General features: G+C 41.0%; 1 long non-coding RNA gene across 1 annotated transcript in view; it reads left to right on the plus strand.

Moving 5' to 3' along the window:
- Positions 1 to 2,425: 2,425 nt before the first annotated feature.
- LOC138752778 (uncharacterized) overlaps positions 2,426 to 20,462 on the plus strand; it is a 51,710-nt gene continuing 33,673 nt past the window's right edge. Inside the window, exon 1 of the long non-coding RNA XR_011350926.1 lies at positions 2,426 to 2,465. This is a non-coding gene — a long non-coding RNA (uncharacterized lncRNA). The remainder of the gene's footprint in view (positions 2,466 to 20,462) is intronic.

Below are 20,462 nucleotides of genomic sequence, written 5' to 3' on the forward strand. Positions count from 1 at the left end.
CTCACTCCTGACTGTAAGCCTGTGGCAACTAAGAGCAGGCGATAAAGCCCCGGCAACAAAGCCTTTATCAAGGCCGAGGTTAAATGACTCCTGGCCGAGGGCATCATAGAGCCCAGCACTAGCCATTAGGGAGCTCAGGTACTGGTGATAAAGAGCAGAGAGAAGCACAAGATGGTGATAGACTACAGCCAGATGATTAACCAGTTCACCCTCTTGGACATCTACCCCCTTCCCCACATAGCTGACATGGTGAACGAGATTGCCCAGTACCATGTCTTCTCCACCATCGACCTCAAGTCAGCCTATCACCAGCTCCTGATCTGTCCACGCCTTTACACGGCGTTTGAGGCAGATGGCTGCCTCTACCACTTCCTCAGAATAGGGTTTTGGCCTTCCAGAGGGAGATGGACTGAATGGTGGACGACTACCAACTGAAAGCCACATTTCCCTACCTGGACAGTGTGACCATCTATAACCATGACCAGCAAGATCACGATGCTAACTTGCAAAAATTCCTCCAGACATCTAAAGCCCTAAACCTCATGTATAACCAAAAGAAGTGCATGTTCCGCACTTCAGGCCTGGCTATACTAGGGTGCATGGTGGAGAATGGAGTAATTGGACCCAACCCTGAGTGATTGCGGTCCCTGCTGGAGCTCCCATTCCCCCATACCTTCAAGGCCCTGAAAAGGTGTCTGGGGTTCTTTACATATTATACACAATGGGTCCCTAATTATGTGGACAAAGCCCGCCCTCTGGTAAAAAACCACCACCTTTCCCCCACCAGCAGAAGCCCAAGAGGCCTTCACTTGCATCAAAGGTGACATTGCCAAGGCGGCGATGCATGCCATAGACAAATCCATCCCATTCCAAGTGGAGAGTGATGCATACGACTTTGCTGTTGCTGCCACACTTAACCAAGAGGGTAAGCCAGTGGCATTTTTCTTCCATACCCTCCAGGGCCCCTAGGTCTGGCACTCAGTCATTGTGAAAGAAGCCCAGGCCATAATGGAACAAACAGCAGAGAAAATTTAAGAATGACAAGATCCTGAGGTGAAGAATTGAACTGTCCACCTACAACTACGAGATCTTGTTTTGGCCTGGGAAGCTCAACGAGCCTCCTGATGCCCAGTCCTGGGGTACCTACGCCAACACGCAAGCAGACCACCTCCAAGCCTTTCACAACAGCCTCTGCTACCCTGGGGTCACCAGGCTCTATCACTTTATGAGAGCCCGCAACCTCTCATACTCGGTTGAGGATATCAGGGAGCTGACCCGCAACTGCCCAGTCTGTGCAAAGTGCAAGCCACACTTCTACCAGCCGGAGAAAGCTCACCTGATCAAGGCCACCTGCCCCTTCGAATGTCTAAGTGTGGACTTCAAGGGCCCTCTTCCCTTCATGAACCGGAACATGTATTTTCTCAACATTGTGGCTGAATACTCACAATTCCTGTTTGCCATCCCTTACCCAGATATGACCATGGCCACTGTTATTAAGTCCCTGTGTAACCTCTTCAAGCTCTTTGGATACCCCAATTATATCCACCATGACCTGGGGTCCTGACTCATGAGTGAGGAGTTGGACCAATACCTGCCAAAGGCATAGCCATGAGCAGGACCTCCATTTCCAAGGAAATAGCCAGGTGGAAAGAGAGAATGGCATCATTTGGAGGACAGTCCTCCTGACCCTCAAATCAAAATGGCTGCCTGTCTCCCAGTGGTAAGAGGTCCATCTCCACTGTTTTGGATGTGAGACTTTATCAACTTCAGTAATTCTGTGAGCCACGAAAGTTCAAAACCTTGCGATTTTATTATTGATGTATTTGAGCTCAAAGGTGCTATCAGTCCAAAATATGGAATTTGTTAGCTTCATCTACAACTCTCTTTTCAAAATTGTGTCGATTCTGCGGTCAACTCCATTCATGGGAGAGTAGCTAGTTTTAATGGAACCACTCTGGCCTTTCCCATTGCAAATCCACAATGTATCTGATCCTTGTTATTATGCAGTAATAGGTAACTGTAATCTGTAACCATCTTCAAAACCATCAGCAAAATGGTGTAATTGAGCAGATATTAGTTCCAAAATTTGTGGGGTTGAAGCATCTGTCAATCTTGAAGTCTTCCAGCATACGAAAATCCTAAATCCAACATGTCTGATATCTCATCATCCCAACCAATCCTTTTCCTACACAAATCTTGCAGGATCTTGGCAGACAGGATAACTAGTGCCAATATTCCGAGAGGATCATATATCGAACTAACTGTGGATAGAGTCCCCCTTCTTGTGAGAGGTCGATACTTCAAAATGGCTTTGAACTTAAAAACGTCACACTGCACACACCATTGTACCCCTAAATCCCTCTCCACAGAAAGGTTGCCATGGTCTGTCCAAATTCCTCATTTCTTTTGCCCTCTCCCTTTCAGGTGTGGCAGCCAATACCTGGCGACTATTACTTATCCATTTGGTAAGTAGAAATCCTCCTTTGAAACAAACTCTCAACTAATGATGAAGAGCTATTGTTTCTTTGACTGTAACTGCAGAAATGAGACAGTCATCCACATAGAAGTTATTCCTGATGGTACTTATAACTTGAGAGCTAAATTGTTCCATATTGTCCTTAGCAAACTTCCTAAGCACAACATTTACACAACTTAGTGATGAAGTTGCTCCAAATAGATGCCCTGTCATTCTGTATTCTACCATGTTCTGACTGTAATCTCTATCAGACCACCAAAGGAATCGTAACAAGTCACAGTCTTCATTCAGATCTTTCATCTATATAACCATATAACCATTTACAGCACAGAACAGGCCAGTTCGGCCCTACTAGTCCATGCCGTAGCAAATCCCCACCCTCCTAGTCCCACTGACCAGCACCCGGTCCATACCCCTCTAGTCCCCTCCTATCCATGTAACGATCCAGTCTTTCCTTAAATGTAACCAATGATCCCGCCTTGACCACGTCTGCTGGAAGCTCATTCCACATCCCCACCACCCTCTGCGTAAAGAAATTTCCCCTCATGTTCTCCTTATAATTTTCCCCCTTCAATCTTAAACCATGTCCTCTAGTTTGAATCTCCCCCTTTCTTAATTGAAAAAGCCTATCCACATTTACTCTGTCTGTCCCTTTTAAAATCTTAAACACCTCTATCAAGTCCCCTCTCAATCTTCTACGCTCCAGAGAAAAAAGCCCCAGTCTGCACCACCTTTCCCTGTAACTCAGACCCTGAAATCCTGTCAACATTCTCGTGAACCTTCTCTGCACTCTCTCTATTTTGTTTATATCTTTCCTATAATTTGGTGACCAAAACTGTACACAGTACTCCAAATTTGGCCTCACCAATGCCTTGTACAATTTCATCATAACCTCCCTACTCTTGAATTCAATTTATGAAGGCCAACATTCCAAATGCCTTTTTCCACACCATCTACCTGAGTATCAGCCTTGAGGGTACTATTTACCATAACTCCTAAATCCCTTTGTTGCTCTGCACTCCTCAATTGTCTACCATTCAATGTATATGACCTATTTAAATTTGCCTTTCCAAAATGTAGCACCTCACATTTATCTGCATTAAATTCCATCAGCCATTTCTCAGCCCACACCTCCAGCCTTCCTAAATCACCTTTTAATCTACGGTAATCTACCTCACTGTCCACAACACCACCAATCTTTGTGTCATCCACAAACTTGCTTATCCAATTCTCCACCCCTACATCCAGATCGTTAATATATATAACAAATAAAAGTGGACCAGGACTGAACCCTGAGGAACTCCACTAGTCACCGGCCTCCAATTGGACAAACAATTTTCTACCACTACTCTTTGACACCTCCCACCCAACCACTGCTGAATCCATTTCACTACCTTCTTATTTATACCTAATGCCTCCACCTTTTTTCCTAACCTCCTGTGGGGAACTTTGTCAAAAGCTTTACTAAAGTCCAAATAGACAACATCCACAGCTTTCCCTTCATCAACCGTTTTTGTAACCCCCTTGAAGTACTCAATCAGGTTTGTCAAGCATGATCTACCCTTGACAAAACCATGCTGATTACTCCCTATCAATCCCTGTACCTCCAAAAATTTGTAAATAGCATCCCTCAGAACACTTTCCATCAACTTGCCCACCACAGACGTCAGACTTACAGGCCTATAATTCCCAGGTTTGCATTTGGACCCTTTCTTAAACAGAGGAACCACATGCGCCAACCTCCAATCCTTTGGTACCACCCCCGTGGCCAGTGACATCCTAAATATCTCTGTTAATGGCCCCACTAACTGTCCACTAGCCTCCCTGAGTGTCCTAGGGAATATTTTGTCCGGTCCAACAGCCATCACTACCTCCTCGGTTATCCTTATATGCTTCATGACCTCCCCACGACTTTTCTTTATTTCAACTGGTTCAACATTTTTTTCCCTAGTGAATACCGAGGCAAAGAAATCATTCAAAATTTCCCCCATTTCCTCAGACTTCTCACTCAGCCTACCCTCGCTATCTACAATATGGAACATTGCTTCAATGTCCGGAGTGATGATGACAGATTCTTTGCAGAATCTAGTTAAGATTCTTAACAACATTCTGATCAAATCAAGATCCTATAAGAGTTGAGAATTTAGTAAAACTCTCTAAAAGGTTAATCCACAATCAATCACCACTCGAAGATTTTTCTTCTGTGGATGCAAAACCCCATGGTGTGGTAAGTACTATTTTTTGCCATCACTACATTCCAAGATATTATCTGTTACTTTCTCTGAATAACCTTTAAATATCATGTCAGACACACATTTGGTGTAGTCTGAGTGAAAGGAAGAATCTTTCTTGAATCTTCTCTTTAAATTCAGTTTAAGTTGTTTGACAATGCTTCTATTATCAGGCATGCATATTTCCCTTTCCTTTAAAGACAATCCAATGCAATAAATTATCATTAACCAGCTTTGCAGTTTTTGTCTCCAATTCCAAGAACTGCTGGTCTTCCTTTAAAGGTTCTTGGTCACTCCTGGAACACTCAGGAAAGTCATTCTTGAACTGCTGCTCCCACAGCCTATCAAGCTTAACAATTGATACCTTGACAAATAGCCAACTAGTTTTGAACCTCTTCTTCCTTCTAATAGTCCATTAATCATCCAAGCAAGCATAGTTTGGACAGCGTAAAGTCTGTCAGAATCCGAATCCCACTCACCCCTTATCATATCTAGTGGTTCCAGCACTTTTGGTATATCTGAACCAATCAGCAACTCTCAGAGTTGATTTCACATAAGAAAACATTTTTCAAATGCGTCCATGGATCAATAACATTTTGATGTGTGATGTTTCCTTTATGCATAGGCATAAGTGTATAAACCTGGGAGTTCACAAAAATCATTACTATCCAGTCCAGCGATCTCTAGGCCCAAAATAACATTGGTTTCAATGTCTTTAACTTGACCTATAGTTCTCAATAGAATTTTAACCTTATTCCTTTAAAATTAATTTTATTCATTAGCCCCACAGTGCAAAATGACACAGTGCTACATAGCATAAATAAGCATTATTGCACTTCCCTTCTTGGCCTTGACTTGTACAGGTACTAGTAAAAGTTTGCAGTTGTCCACTTAGGCCCCAGTATGACTATTTGTCAATACCAAGGGTTCAGCATTGTTTTCATCTGTTTCTTTTCATACCGTTTGTTCCTTTTCCATATTCTTCTTTTCCTGGAAGATGTGTAGAATTTTGGGATGGTTTTGACTGCATATGTCACAGCTGAGTTGCTTTTTGCAGTCTTTACTGATATCTCCTTTACATAGACAGCTAAAACATACTCAATTTTCCTTCAAAAAAGCAATTTTCTCACTCTGGATCTTTTCCAAAGCATGCTTTTCTTTATAGAACAAACATTTCTTCACAGTAGGCAAACTTTCCTTTTCCTTAATTTCTTTATCCACCACTGCCAGGGAGGTGGCAAATGTACTTTATTTTCAATTTTGGTTGAGGGCATGATTTAGACCTCTCAACTTATTTAATTACTGTTACGAGTCCAGAGGACCCCAAAACCAAACAGCAATAGATATGCACCACGACAAAGGGTTACTTAAATAAAAGTTATCTTTGAACATGAAAATAGAATCAGACTTTAATTTATCTCTATTGAGTCACAACCTACTTAACCCCCTTCTAATTCTAAGCACACGTGTGTGTAATGTGTGTGTAAGTTCAGCAAAGTTCTTTAGTTCACAGTCCAATCTCATTGGTTGCAGGCAATTCTTGTACTGTGCACAGAAGTTAACATGGATAAAGTTCACAAGGCTTTGGTGCTTAACAGGTAAATGGTTACCACTCAGAAGGGTTCTTGTTGATCTTCAGAGAGAGAGTTTTTCTTGTTTCAGGTAACCACGGTGTTCCTTTCTGTTTCTCCTATTCCAAGGGAAACAGCAGACAGCCAGTCCTCGCCTTTGACCAGGCCATCTTCCAAAGCTTGCCAGTTTGACCCTCTGGAACGATGTCTGTGTCTCCTCTCTCTCTCGCACTCCCTCCTCCCTGACAGCAAAGTCTGCTTTTTTGCTCTGCTCTCTGCCTGCAAAGATCACATGCTCTTTCAGACAGCAAATTCTTTTTTCCAGGCAAAGCTGCCCTGCATGTTGTTACATTTGTTGCCCTTTTTGCAAACAACAGTCCATGAGTCTGGAAAAAGCTCCTGCAAAAATTCTGTGTTTTAAAGTGTTTGTGTGAGACCTGCTCTAACAAACCTTTCCCAATTTATCTCCCAAACATCTCTATATACTCTGTCACACCTTCTCCCTTTAAAGGAATTTTAACTCTTGAGTTACATAACCTGTCTTAAAAAATCACTAAAGCAATAACAACACACAATATATAACAGTAACCCAATTTTGAGAGTATTTTTATACATGATCAGTTTTAACATCTTGACAAACAATCTGCTATCACATAATTTACACCTCTGATATGATTAATTTGAAGATTATACTCTTGTAATATTAAACTCCAGTTTAACAATCTTCTGTTTTTATTCTTCATTTTATTCAAAAACACCAGAGGATTGTGGTCAGTGAATATCACAATTGGTTCATGAGAGGTACCAAGATAAACGTCAAATTTCTGTAGAGCAAATATGATAGACAACAGTTCATTTTCATTAGTGGAATAGTTCCTTTGAAAAACATTAAACTTTTTTAAAAAGTAGGCAACTGGATGGTCAATTTCATTATGTTTTTGCAATAAAACTGCACCTGCTGCTTCCTCATTGGCATCCACTGCTAAAGAAAATGGTTTGTCAAAATCAGGAGATATTAACACAGGGCAATGACATAGCATCTCCTTTAAATTTTCCAAAGCTGTCTGACAACCTTTAGTCCACATAAATTTCCCTCTTTCTCCAAAAAGTTGGTTAAAGGAAGAGCAACCTCAGCAATATTTCTGCACAATTTCCTATAATATCCTGCCATTCCCAAAAACCTTCTCACTGCTTTCTTGCCATTGGGAATAGGAAACTCAGAAATTGCATTGAATAGGTGCTACTTTGCCATGACCAACTACATGACCTAAGTAGGTAACAGTGCATTTGCAAATTTACTTTTTGCTAAATCAACAGTTAAGTTTGCTTTGGATAATCTTGCAAACAATTTGTCCATTTCCCTCAGATGTTCTTCCCATGTGTCACCTTTTGTGACCAAGTCATCAATATAAGCATCTGTATGTGTTAATCCTTGGATTACCGAATTAATCATCCTTTGGAATGTTGCAGGGGCATATTTCATGCCAGAAGGTACTCATATAAACTGGATGGAATTACAAAAGCAGAAATATTCTTTCCTCTCTCAGTTAAAGGCACACACCAGTAACCCTTCAACAAATCCAACTTAGTAAGAAATTTAGCTTTCCCAATTTTATCAATACAGTCATCTATTCTCAGTATAGGATAAGCATCTGTTTTAGTTACTGAATTAACCTTCCTGTAATCTGTACAGAACCTAACAGTTCCATCTGGTTTTGGTACCAGAATACAAGGACAACTCCAATCTGAGTTCAAAGGTCTAAAGATATAATTTCTCAACATATATTCCACCTCCTGATCCATGATTTTACTCTTCTGTATGTTTATTCTATATGGGTGTTGTTTTATGGGACTTGCCTCTCCAACCTCTACATCATGTTAAATCACTGATGTCCTTTTTGCCACATCAGGAAACAAATACGTATATTTCAAAATTATTTTTTTCAACTGCATCTGTTCTTGTGGCTTAAGAGGGCCTAACCTTTCCTCCAAATTTTCAAAAAATGCTGAGTTAGAGAGGCACACAGGAACCATGGTTTCTTTAAGTTTGCCCTCACAAGATTCTGTTTCCATAATTTTATGATCCATAACTTCCTCAACCCTGTCAAGAACTATCACCTATGATACAGATTTTTCTCCACTACCCTTATCCTCATAATAATATTTCAACATATATATGTGACAAACCTGAGTTTTATTCCTTTGATCTGGAGTGTTAACAACACAGTTAACATCATTCAGTTTTGATTTAATAGAAAATCTAGCTCTCAAAGGATTGTCATGTGTTGGAAAAAAAATCAAAACTTTACTTCCTGTCTTAAAATTCCTCACTTGAGCTTTCCTGTCAAATAAATGCTTAATTTTACCCTGAACCGTTTCTAAATTCTCTTGAGCCAAAGTCCACAATTTTTGTAACCTATCTTTAAATTTAGAAGCATAATCCAGAAAGTTCAACTGCACATCATCATTAACCCACTGTTCTTTTTATCAACATTAGAGGTCCTGTAACCTGATATCCAAACACAATTTCAAAAGGCTGAAACCTAATTAATCCTGCATAGCCTCCCTTGCTGCAAATAACAATAAATGAATACCTTCATCCCAATCTTTTCCATTCTCCAGACAATAATTCCTGATCATATTTTAAGAGCAGAATGAAATCTTTCCAAAGCTCCCTGAGTTACAGGATGGTACGCAGATTAAGTGATATGTTTCATTTCCAACTTATAAATCAACTGCTGAAACAACCTAGACATAAAGTTAGATCTTTTGATCACTCTGGATCTCTTTAGGTAATCCAAAAACTGTGAAAAATCTTTCCAGAGCCTTTACCACCATTTTGGCTTTAGTATTCCTTAATGGTATAGCCTCTGGAAATCTCAACGGGCTGTACACATAATTGTGATTAAGTACCTATTCCCAGACTTCGTTTTAGACAGGGGACCTACACAATCCACAATAACCCTAGTGAAAGGTTTCCCAATAACAGGAACAGGTTGCAATGGAGCTACTGGAGGACCCTGGTTAGGTTTCCCCATAATCTGACAAAAGTGACATGTTCAGCACCAATTTACAACATCCTTCCTCAAACCAAGCCAGAAAAATTGTCTCAAAAACTTATTCATGGTTTTCTTTACACCAAGATGACCACCCAAAGGTGTACTGTGGGCTAGATTTAAAATTTCATTTTGGTAATTTATAGGAACAACCACCTGATGAATCACCCCCACTCTTCATAGGTCCCTATTTTCAAATCAACAACTCACCCTTCAAGTAATATCCACAAGCCATTTCTTTAATCTCCTGTTCACTTTCTGCTTTTTTTGTCCCTTAAGTCAATAAGATCTGTATCTGTCCTCTTGCTGAATTAACTCTTTCCTTGACAAAGATAAATCCTTACTCTCACAATTACCCTGCTCTTTCAAATCTATTTCAGAAGTACTGGGCAAGTCTCTATCAACTGGATCTTCCTCAGCTTTCATCATTTTCTTAGACAAAGACCTTGTAACAGCACATGCAGGATATATCTCACAACCTCTTCAACCTCATGCTTACTAGGCTGATTTGTTAATCTCAAAACTGACCCAACTTTATTCTCTCTGCCAAATCATTCCCTAATAAAAATGAGACATCCTGCGTAGGTAACTTTGAAATTACTCCTACAACAACAGGTCCTTTAACTATTTCTGAATTCAGCACTATATTGAGAAGAGATATTGACTCTACCTCACCTCCAACACCATTAATCAAAGTTGTCTCCCCTGTGTCAGTCTTCTGATCAAGAGTTAAAACATTTTTCAACAACAGTGACTGAGCAGCCCCAGTATCTCTAAGAATTTTAACTGGAACCTGTGATTCTCCCTCCTTTATTGAAACCAAGCCCTCTGCCACAAAAGATTTGAAAACATCCATGGCACCCTTACCTGGTTTGGAACATCTGCTCTCTTTAAATTCAACTGACTGAATACATGCTTCTGGTAAAACCTCCTTTTCTCATCTCTTTATCAACACTAGACAATTCACAATAAGATGACCAGGTTTCTTACAAAATTTACATACAGAAGTTCTGTCCTTTCCCACCTTGCCTTCATCTTTTCTCTTAACATGGGTAAAATGAAGCAATTATTTGACAGGAAAGCTCAAGTGAGGAATTTTAAGACAGGAAGTAAATTCTTAATTTTGTTCCCAACACATGGCAATCCTCTGAGAGTGAAATTTTCTGGACCATACAAAGTGAAATCAAAACTGAATGGTGTTAATTATGTGATTAAACACTCCAGATTGTAGGAATAAAACTCAGAGTTGTCACATAAATATGTTGAAGCCTTATTATGAGGATAAGGGTAGAGGAGAACAGTCTATATAAGAGGTGTTAGTGGTTGACAGGGTTGAGGAAGTTATGGATCATAAGATTTTGGAAACAGAACCTTGTGAGGGTAACCTTAAAGAAACCATGGTTCCTGTACGTCTGTCTAACTCAGTAATTTTGGAAAAACTGAAGGAAAAATTAGGCCATCTTAAATCACATAAACAGAAGCAGTTAAAGACGTTACTTTTGAAATATACAAATTTGTTTCCTCATGTGCCATAAAGGATATCAGTAATTTGTCATAATGTGGATGTGGGAAAACCGAGTCCCATAAAACAACGCTCATATAGAATAAACTCAGAAGAGTAAAATTAAGTGTCAGGAGGTGTAATATATGTTGAAAAATAATATTTTTTAGACATTCGAACTCAGATTGGAGTTCTCCTTGTGTTCTGGTACCTAAAACAGATGGAACTGTTAGGTTCTATACAGATTTCAGGAAGATTAATTTACTAACTAAAATAGATGCTTATCCTATTCCTAGAATTGATGATTGTATTGTTAAAATTGGGGAAGCTAAATTTCTTACTAAAGTGGATTTGTTGAAGGGTCTAACTGAGAGGGGAAGGATTATTTCTGCATTTATGACACCATCTGGTTTATGCAAATATAATGTGCTACCTTTTGGCATGAAAAATGCCCTTCAACATTCCAAAGGATGATAAATTTGGTCATCCAAGGTTTGACACAGATGCTAATATTGATGACTTGGTCACAAAAGGTGACACATGGGAAGAACATCTGAGGGAATTGGACAAATTGTTTGCAAGATTATCCAAAGCAAACTTAACTGTTAATTTAGCAAAAAGTCAGTTTGGAAATGCTACTGTAACATACTTAGGTCAGTTAGTTGGTCATGGGAAAGTAGCACCAATTCAAACCAGGGGGGATGCATTTTCTGAGTTTCCTATTCCCAATGGCAAGAAAGCAGTGAGAAGGTTTTTAGGAATGGCAGGATATTATAGGAAATTTTTCTGAGGTTGCTCTTCCTTTAACCAATCTTTTGAAGAAAAGGGAGAAATTTGTGTAGATGAAAGTTTGTCAGAGAGCTTTAGAACATTTAAAGGAGATGCTATGTCATTACCCTGTTTTAAAATCTTCTGATTCTGACAAACCATTTTCTTTAGCAGTGGGTGCCAATGAGGGAGCAACAGGTGCAGTTTTGTTACAAAAACATGATGAAATTGACCATCCAGTTGCCTACTTTTCAAAAAATTCAATGTTCATCAAAGGAAGTATTCCACTATTGAGAAGGAACTGTTGTCTATAATTCTTGATGTTTTACATTTGGTGTGATGGTTGATTGTTAAATATATTAAAATGATAAAGAAAATATTATTAAAAAAATAAATAGTGCAGGAGTAACAACGGAGTCTCATCATGGACAAGATGAAGGAGATGATTTTGGACTTCAGGAACATCAAGAACGACCACCTTCCACTACACGTCAACAACAACTTTGCAGTAGAGAGAATGGAGAGCACCAAGTTCCTTGGCATTCATTTAACTAGTGACCATCATGGTCACTCAACATCTCCCCACTTGTCAGGAAGGTGTAATAGCGACTGCACTTCCTGAGAAGACTGAAGCAGGCAAGGCCACCATAATGTCAATCTTCTATAGGAGTGCTATCGAGAGCATCCTGGCCACGTACATCACAGTGTGGTTCAGTTTCTGCAGAGAAATGGATCAGAGGTCAATCCACAGGACCATAAGAGAGACAGATAGGATGACTGAAGTCTCTCTCTCCCCCCTCCAACCTCCCCCCCCCCCCCCCACCATTGACATGATCTAGCGGGATTGTTGTACGAAGAGGGCATGTAAAATCATTGAGGAGCCCTTTCACCCTGCACACAGCATCTTTCAGCTGCTCTTATCAGGGAAGAGATGGAGGAATATCAGAGCCAAATGGAATACATGTTATTGAGGGGAATGGCCACAGGAGTACACTGCACTGATTACCTATTCTCTTTTCCTCTCCTTTGACTGTCACCCATTTACCTTCCTCTTGCCTCCTAGGTGTGATAGTGTCCATGTAACTCCTGTCCATTACCCCCTCAACCTCTGGATGATCTGGAGTTCATCTGACTCCAGCTTTAATTCCCTAACAGGTCTGTAAGGAGCTACAGCTGCAGGTATAGTTACAGTTCATTATGAAATCCTTTTGGCTAATGCTGCTGTGACATCTTGATCATTGCATTATTAAGGTTATTACCAAATATGCTTCATAAAGACAAATGGTGATAGTGTGGCGGTGCACATATTTGTAGTGGCAAACCAGCTCCGCTTGTTATGTGTGGTCAGTAGAGCAGCCACGACAAAGATGGCATCAAGGGTCCTTTTCTTCTGGTACAGACCAGAAGTACGCGTATGCACTTATGTCAACATGACCTGAGTTCTGGGACATAAGGGGCAGGGCTCTAGAGGGTCTTAAAGGTTGCAGCACAAAACTAGAAGTAAACTAGTAAACTAGTTGTGCTTAAAAAGCTCACAGCCTGCTATCTCAGTTCCTCTTGCTGCACATGCATCCATATTACCATGTTCTGAAGACTCGGCACAATGGATCCCGCAGCTGTAGGTGCCGTTGCGTTAAAGCTGCCAACATACACGACAAAATGCCCCGTACTTAGTTCAGCCAAGCGGAGGCCCAGTTCCAGGTCAAACAGATTATCTTGGATTTGACAAAATACCTCAACGTCATCAGTTTGCTGGACAGGAGGCCGCCGCACGAGTCAATGACCTCATCTAGTCGCTGCCAGAGGAAGGTAAATACATGGCTCAAAAGACCCTCCTCATAAACACTCATGGGATTTCAAGACACGAAGGGGCCACCAGGCTCCTCAACCTGGATGGCCTAGGAGACAGAGCACCGTCCACCCTCATGGAGGAGATACTCACCTTGGCAGAGGAACACAAGCCCTGCCACATGTTTAAGTAGGTATTCCTTGAGCAAATTCCTGACGACATTAAGTTGCTACTGGCCGATGTGGACTTCAGCAACACACATAAGGTTGCGGCACGGGTAGACGTCCTTTATCACTTCAAACGCAAGTCCATAGAGGCAGTCAACCACATTACAAAGCCACCACTCAAGCCATCACCCAAGACCAGCCCAACGCATGACCCAGAACCACCCTGCCCACACACAGAGAAGCCCGACTCGAAGTGATGCCTCTATCACCAATGGTGTGGGGCAGGAACTCGCAGGTGGTTCCAGCTGTGCTTGTTTCAGGGAAATGACACGGCCAGCTGCTGTTAGTGGCCATGGCAGCTGGCCAGCTGAACAGCCTACTCCACATCTGGGACAGAATCTTGGCTGCAGATTCCTCTTAGGCACAGGTGTGGAGATAAGCATCATTCTCCCAACATTGCTCAAGACATGCATGAGGCCCCACAGCCCCACCCTACACGCCGGCCAACAACTCTACTATTAAAACTTTTGGCAAAAGGTGAATCCCTTGACGTTTTGGTGAGACCACTTTCAATTGATCATTCACATTGGCATCCATGGACAAGCCACTTCTAGGAGCAGATTTCTTGCGGGGACACTGCCTACAGGTAGACCTCCAGGGAAGGTGATTGATCCACGTAGAGACCTTCCAGATAGTACCCAGCCACCCAGCTTGTCTCTGTGGAGAATTCGCACGGCCAATACAGCCACCTCCTTGCCAGCTATCCCTCTGTTCTGCATTCCTAGATCACCATCACCATGCCGAAGCATGGCGTCCAGCACCACATCGCAACTACAGGCCCACCCATACAGTCCCAATCCTGGTGCCTGGCTCCCGACAAGCTCACCTCGCCAAGGAAGAGTTTAAGTGCATGGAGAAACTCAGTATTGTCTGACAGTCCATGCGCCTCTCCCCTCCATGGTGCCCAAGACCAATGGCAGATAGGGACCCTGCAGGGATTATAGCCACCTCAACAATGCCCGACCACTACCTGATCCCTCACATACTGAATTTCACAGCATACCTCCATGGTGCACACATCTTCTCCAAGGTCGACCTGATCCAGGGATGCCACCAGATCCCCATTCAATTGGAATATGTCCAGAAGACCACTATCATCACCCTCTTTGGCCTCTTTGAGTTTCTCCATATGCCATTTGGCCTAAAGAACGCATCCCAGACCTTCCAGCGCCTCATGGACGTGGTTGGCAGATATTTACAGTTCCTCTTGCTCATGACCAGGGGGACCAATTCACCTCCACCCTTTGGAATGAACTGTCCAAACTCCTGGGCACCCAGCTTCACCACACCACTGACTACCATCAGTCCAATGGCTTAGTCAAGTGCTTTCACTACCACTTTAAGTCGGCACTGATGGCAAAGCTATAGAGGCTAAACTGGGTGGACAAACTACCATGGGTCCTCCTCGGAATCCACACTGCACCAAAGGATGACCTATGAGCCTCTTCAGCTGAGTCTACGGTGAACCCCTAACAGTCCCAGGCCAATTCCTGCCTTCACCACCAGTGCAGGACAGAGGCACCGCCATTGTACTGGAATGACTGAGAGACAAACTGAAATCACTCGCACCACCACCACCATCATGACACTACCACCTCTCTTCAGCCTACCCCACTGGCCTAGACACCTGCGATTATGTGTTTGTGCACAGGGGCGGACACAGGCCATCCCTCTAGTGTCCCTATAAGGGACCCTACAAAGTACTTCACAGGAATGCCTCCACTTTCAGACTTGACATTGGGAGCTGATATGCCATAGACATGGACCAGACAAATGTTATACTAATACTGGGCTTTTATTAACAGACTATAACCACCACTAAACTGGCCAGTGGGAAAGCATCTCTATCTGTTATACCAGTAGGGTGGAGTATGTCTACAGCCATAGCCAATAGCAAGCAGTCAGTATAATACGCACCCCATTACATCATCACATTCACCACTGCCCCCCCCCCCCCCCATTGACCAATTTTAATAAAATACAATAATGGCAAAAGCAAAAAGCAAAATAAAAATCACAGAAGATCATGGGTAACAAACAGAATTAATGAGAACACATAGCAAAAAAACAAGCTGTAGGCCTGACATAATACAGAGTGACTCCACTCACAGTAATTATGGCTAAGATTAGAAATGGTCATAACAGAGTCTCTGAGGAGGCTTTGAGATTCGTGTTGATCTTTGTAAAGGCACAGATGGAGGAGTCTTATCTCTAACCGAAGGTCTTCTGTCGCCAGGTGTGGAAGGGAGTGGAGAGCGCGAGGAAACATTCCCATGAAGAGGATATTGCTCCTCAAGTGTTTCTCATGATGGGGAGGGTAGAGAAGGAGTCAGGTCAGTGGAAAGGCTAGCAGGCTGTAGACAAGGCAAGGCTAGATCCCTAAGGGAAAGTGTTCTTTCTTCCATCAGGAAAAATAACATGAGCATACTGCAGATTAACATGAAGCAGTTGAACACGTTCTACAAGCGGGTCAGCTTTACCAGGTCTAACATGTTTTCTTAATAAAACTTTTCCATGCTTAGATGGCCAAGTTGGCAAGGTCAATCCAGGTTTCAATTTTCTAGGAAAAGCACAAAGATGTCGGTGAGGAGTCTCATTGGTAGCTGTACAAAGCCGTGTACGATAGTTTAATGCTTCTGGCAGCACATCTTGCCAACGGCTGGTGGGGAGACCTTTTGATTTTAGCGCAAGAGTGACAGCTTTCCAGATTGCACCATTACTGCACTCCACTTGACCATTACCCCTTGGGTTATAGCTTTTAGTGTGACTAGTAGCTATATCCCTATCAAGAAGGTATTGCCTAAGTTCAGAACTCATAAAAGTTGACCCTCTGTCACTATGAATTAAGTTAGGATAACTGAAAAAACTAAAAATCATATCAAGACATTTAATAATAGAACAAGCTGAAACGTCAGCACATGGTATAGTGAAGGGGAAACAAGAGAATTCATCAATGATGTTAAGGAAATAGGAATTCTTATTATTTGAAGGTAGTAGTCCTTTAAAATCCACGCTGAGGTGTTCAAATGGTCTAGACGCCTTAATCAACATGGAAGCGGAAGGTTTATAATAGCGTGGTTTACACTTCACACAGACAGGACACTCATTAGTCAGTTTCTTGATGTCTTCTCGTGAGTACGGCAAATTGAGGGACTTCACATAATGATAAAATCCAGTGACTTTTGAGTGACATAATTCATTGTGAAGGTATTTCAAACTGTCTAGCTGCAGACTTGCACAGGTCATGTGAGAAAGCACGTCTGGAGGGTCACTGAATTTTCCTGGGCGATAGAGTATATTGTAATCATAAATAGAAAGCTCAATTCGCCAACGTATGATCTTATCGATTTTAATCTTGCTCTTCAATTTAGTGTTGAACATGTAGGCAACAGATTTTTGATCAGTCAGTAAAGTGAATTTCCTTGCAGCTAAAAGGTGTTTCCAATAGCGAATGGATTCTACAGTAGCTTGCACTTCCTTTTCGATAGAGGATTGCCTGACCTCCGGCCTATGTAATATCTGAGAGAAAAAGGCCACAGGTCTACCAGTTTGATTTAGCGTAGCTGCTAAGGCCCAATCTGACACATCAGATTCCACTTGGAATGTAAATCCTCATCAATAGCTGACAATGTCACCTTGGCTATATCTTGTTTGATGTTTTCAAAAGCACAGAGGGCTTCTTCAAACAGAGTAAACTAGTAGTTTTAAACAGTGGCCATGCTTTATCTGCACAGTTGGGCACCCAATGAGCGTAATAGGAGAAACACCCCAGGCAATGCTTGAGGGACTTTTGTGTCACAGGTGGGGGTAGATCCATGAGTAGTCTCATTCTCTCTGGATCTGGGCTGATCTCTCCTTTACTCACCACATAACCTAGTATAGCCAGGCATTTAGTGCGGTATACACACTTGTCGTTGTTAAGGGTTAAGTGGCCACCTGGAGAAATTTTTGTAAGTTCTGATTGTGATCATTTAAGACTTGCCACATATAGTGACATTGTCCAAATAAGGGTAGGTGACTTTCAAGTTATGAGCGTCTACTAGCTTATCCATCTCTCTTTGGAAAATGGATACACTGTTAGTAACTCCAAAAGGGACTCTTTTAAACTGATAAAGTTTGCCATCTGCCTCAAATGCAGTAAACTGCCTTTCATCTTTGTGAATAGGCACCTGATGATAAGCTGATTTCAGATCGATTGTGGAATATATTTTGTATTGTGCAATCTGGTTTTCCATGTCTGAGATACGAGGCAGGGGATAAGCATCTGGTGCATAAACATGTTTATAGTTTGGCTGTAGTCCACAACCAATCTAGGTTTCGCGCCATTTTTGATGACTACAACTTGTGCATGCCAAGGACTTGTACTGGGTTTGATGATTTTTTCTTTTAATAAATGTCTAACCTTGTTCTTAATAAAGAGTCTGTCCTCTTTGCATTAGTGCCTATATAAGCTATAGGCTTATTATCCAGGGTTAGATTGGTAAAAAGACATGGAGGTTTAATCTTTAGAGTTGATAACCAGCAAACAGCCTCTTGGGGTACCATGATCGAGGGTAATGGGCTGTTAAATGCCAATATGATACTCTTCATTTGGCATTGGAAATCTAATTCTAAAATCATTGGAGTGGACAGACCAGGGAGCACATGCACTTTGAAATCTTTATATTCATTTCTCTGTACCTTCAGGGTTATTTTGCAGCAACAAATTATGTTACAAGATCAAACCAGCAACCACAAAGAAGGCATATCACACAGGGGTAAAGAACAAAAATTCACCTTCAAACTTTAATTCAAAATCCCACCTTTTTATAACAATACCCACTGGTTACTATGTAAATTTCTATAACAGTGCAAAACTAATGAATTCCCCAGCCTAAATATAACATATGTAATTAAAGTCTAAGTTATATTTCCAACCAGTCCACAGAAAAACTTAGACACAAAACAAACACAAAACACACAAGACTCACAAAACTTTGATCTCAAACGAAGCAAAGATCATAAACAAGATTAAGTTTGTTTGGTAAACTGAAGCCAAGAGATCTTTAAATCTTAGAGAGAGAGAGAGAGAGAGAGAGAGAGAGAGAGAGAGAGAGAGAGAGAGAGAGAGAGAGAGAGAGAGAGCTTGCAGAGAGAGGATCCACTGGCTTGGACCGGATCCTTCTGACTGCCTTCGGAATATTCATCCCTTTTTGAAATCCCAACATTCTAAACAGTCTTCCAGACAATGACTCATGTTTTGGGCCTTCTTCCACTCCACAGCACACCCAGTGGTGGTTTGTCTTCCAAGTCCAGAAATTTTTAGATCATTTTCTGCACATGCTCAGTCCATCTCCCACTCTCTCAGCAGTCCACCTTCACCTTGGCTCTCTAAGGCAAACTGTTACTTTACAACACAAAACCACACAACACATAGGTCAATACAACACAGAACTCTGTAACACCTCTCCTGCTAAAAAAAAAATTTGGTCCACAAGAACAAATTTTAACAATCAATGGAAATATTGCATAAATAAAATAAACACTTCATTTTTCTTTACAATAAGTATGTGATTAGATTCATATCTACCCAGATTAACATCTTGACCAACAATCTGCTATTATGTTATCTGTCCTCCTCATGTATGTAATAATTAGATCATACTCTTGTAACATTAAGCTCCACTCCAATAACCGTCTGTTCTTATTTTCATTTTAGACAGAAAAACTAATGGATTATGATCAGTATATATTATTAATGGTTTTTGAGCAGTACAAATGTACACATCAAAATTTTGCAATGCTAAAACAAGCACTAATAACTCCTCAATGGTTGAATAATTTTGTTGATGGTCATTAAACATTTTTGAGAAGTACAAAATAGGATGTTCTACTCCATCACCATCCTTCTTCTGTAACAGTACATCACTGGCATCCATGGTTAAAAAGAATGGCTTTTCAAAGTTAGGGGACATAAGTACAGGCTGATGGCATAAAATGGCCTTTAACTTCAGAAACGCTTCCTGGCATGCATCTGACCAGATAAATTTTTCTTTCTTTCCAAGTAGTTTTGTTAATGGGAGTACAATTTCTGCAAAGATTTTACAAAATCTACGATAGTAGCCAATCATACCTAGAAATCTCTGAAGAGCTTTCTTATTACTGGGGATAGGGAACACAGTGATAGCTAATACTTTCACTCCAACCGGTGCCACCTGTCCCTGTCCTACCACATAACCCAGATAAATTACAGTGGCATGTCCAAACTCACTCTTGTGCAAATTCCCCCTTTCATCCATCCTTCTCCCCCTTCAAAAACCAATAAATAATAAAACACATAAAGCAAAGAAATAACAAAAAGCAAAGAAGTCGTATCATCCACTTTTACATATTTAAATCTTATCGTGTTCATTATCTTGTCATTTTAAGAGATGGAGGTCTGTGATGGGCATTCTCTGACATTTTACGTATTGTTCCCAAATTTGTTCGAATAATGTACACTTGCCTTTCAGATTGTATGTAAGTTTTTCTAATGGAATACACTTGTTTATTTCTATATACCACTGTTGTATTTTAAGGTTTGTTTCCAATTTCCAGGTTGTCATAATACATTTTTTGGCGACTGCTAGCGCTCTCATAATAAATTTTATTTGGGCTTCGTCTAATTTCAGTCCTAATTTTTTGTCTCTTATATTATTTAACAGAAATTTTTTTTGATCTTTTGGTATATTATTTTTGTGATTTTGTTTAATATTAGGTTTAGATCTTCCCAGAAAGTTTTCACTTTTGTACATGTCCAAATTGCATGTAATATTGTTCCAGTCTCTTGTTTACAGCGAAAGCATCTATCCAATGCTATTGGAT

Source organism: Narcine bancroftii, chromosome 2 (assembly GCF_036971445.1).
Source record: "Narcine bancroftii isolate sNarBan1 chromosome 2, sNarBan1.hap1, whole genome shotgun sequence".
Classification (NCBI taxonomy): domain Eukaryota; kingdom Metazoa; phylum Chordata; class Chondrichthyes; order Torpediniformes; family Narcinidae; genus Narcine; species Narcine bancroftii.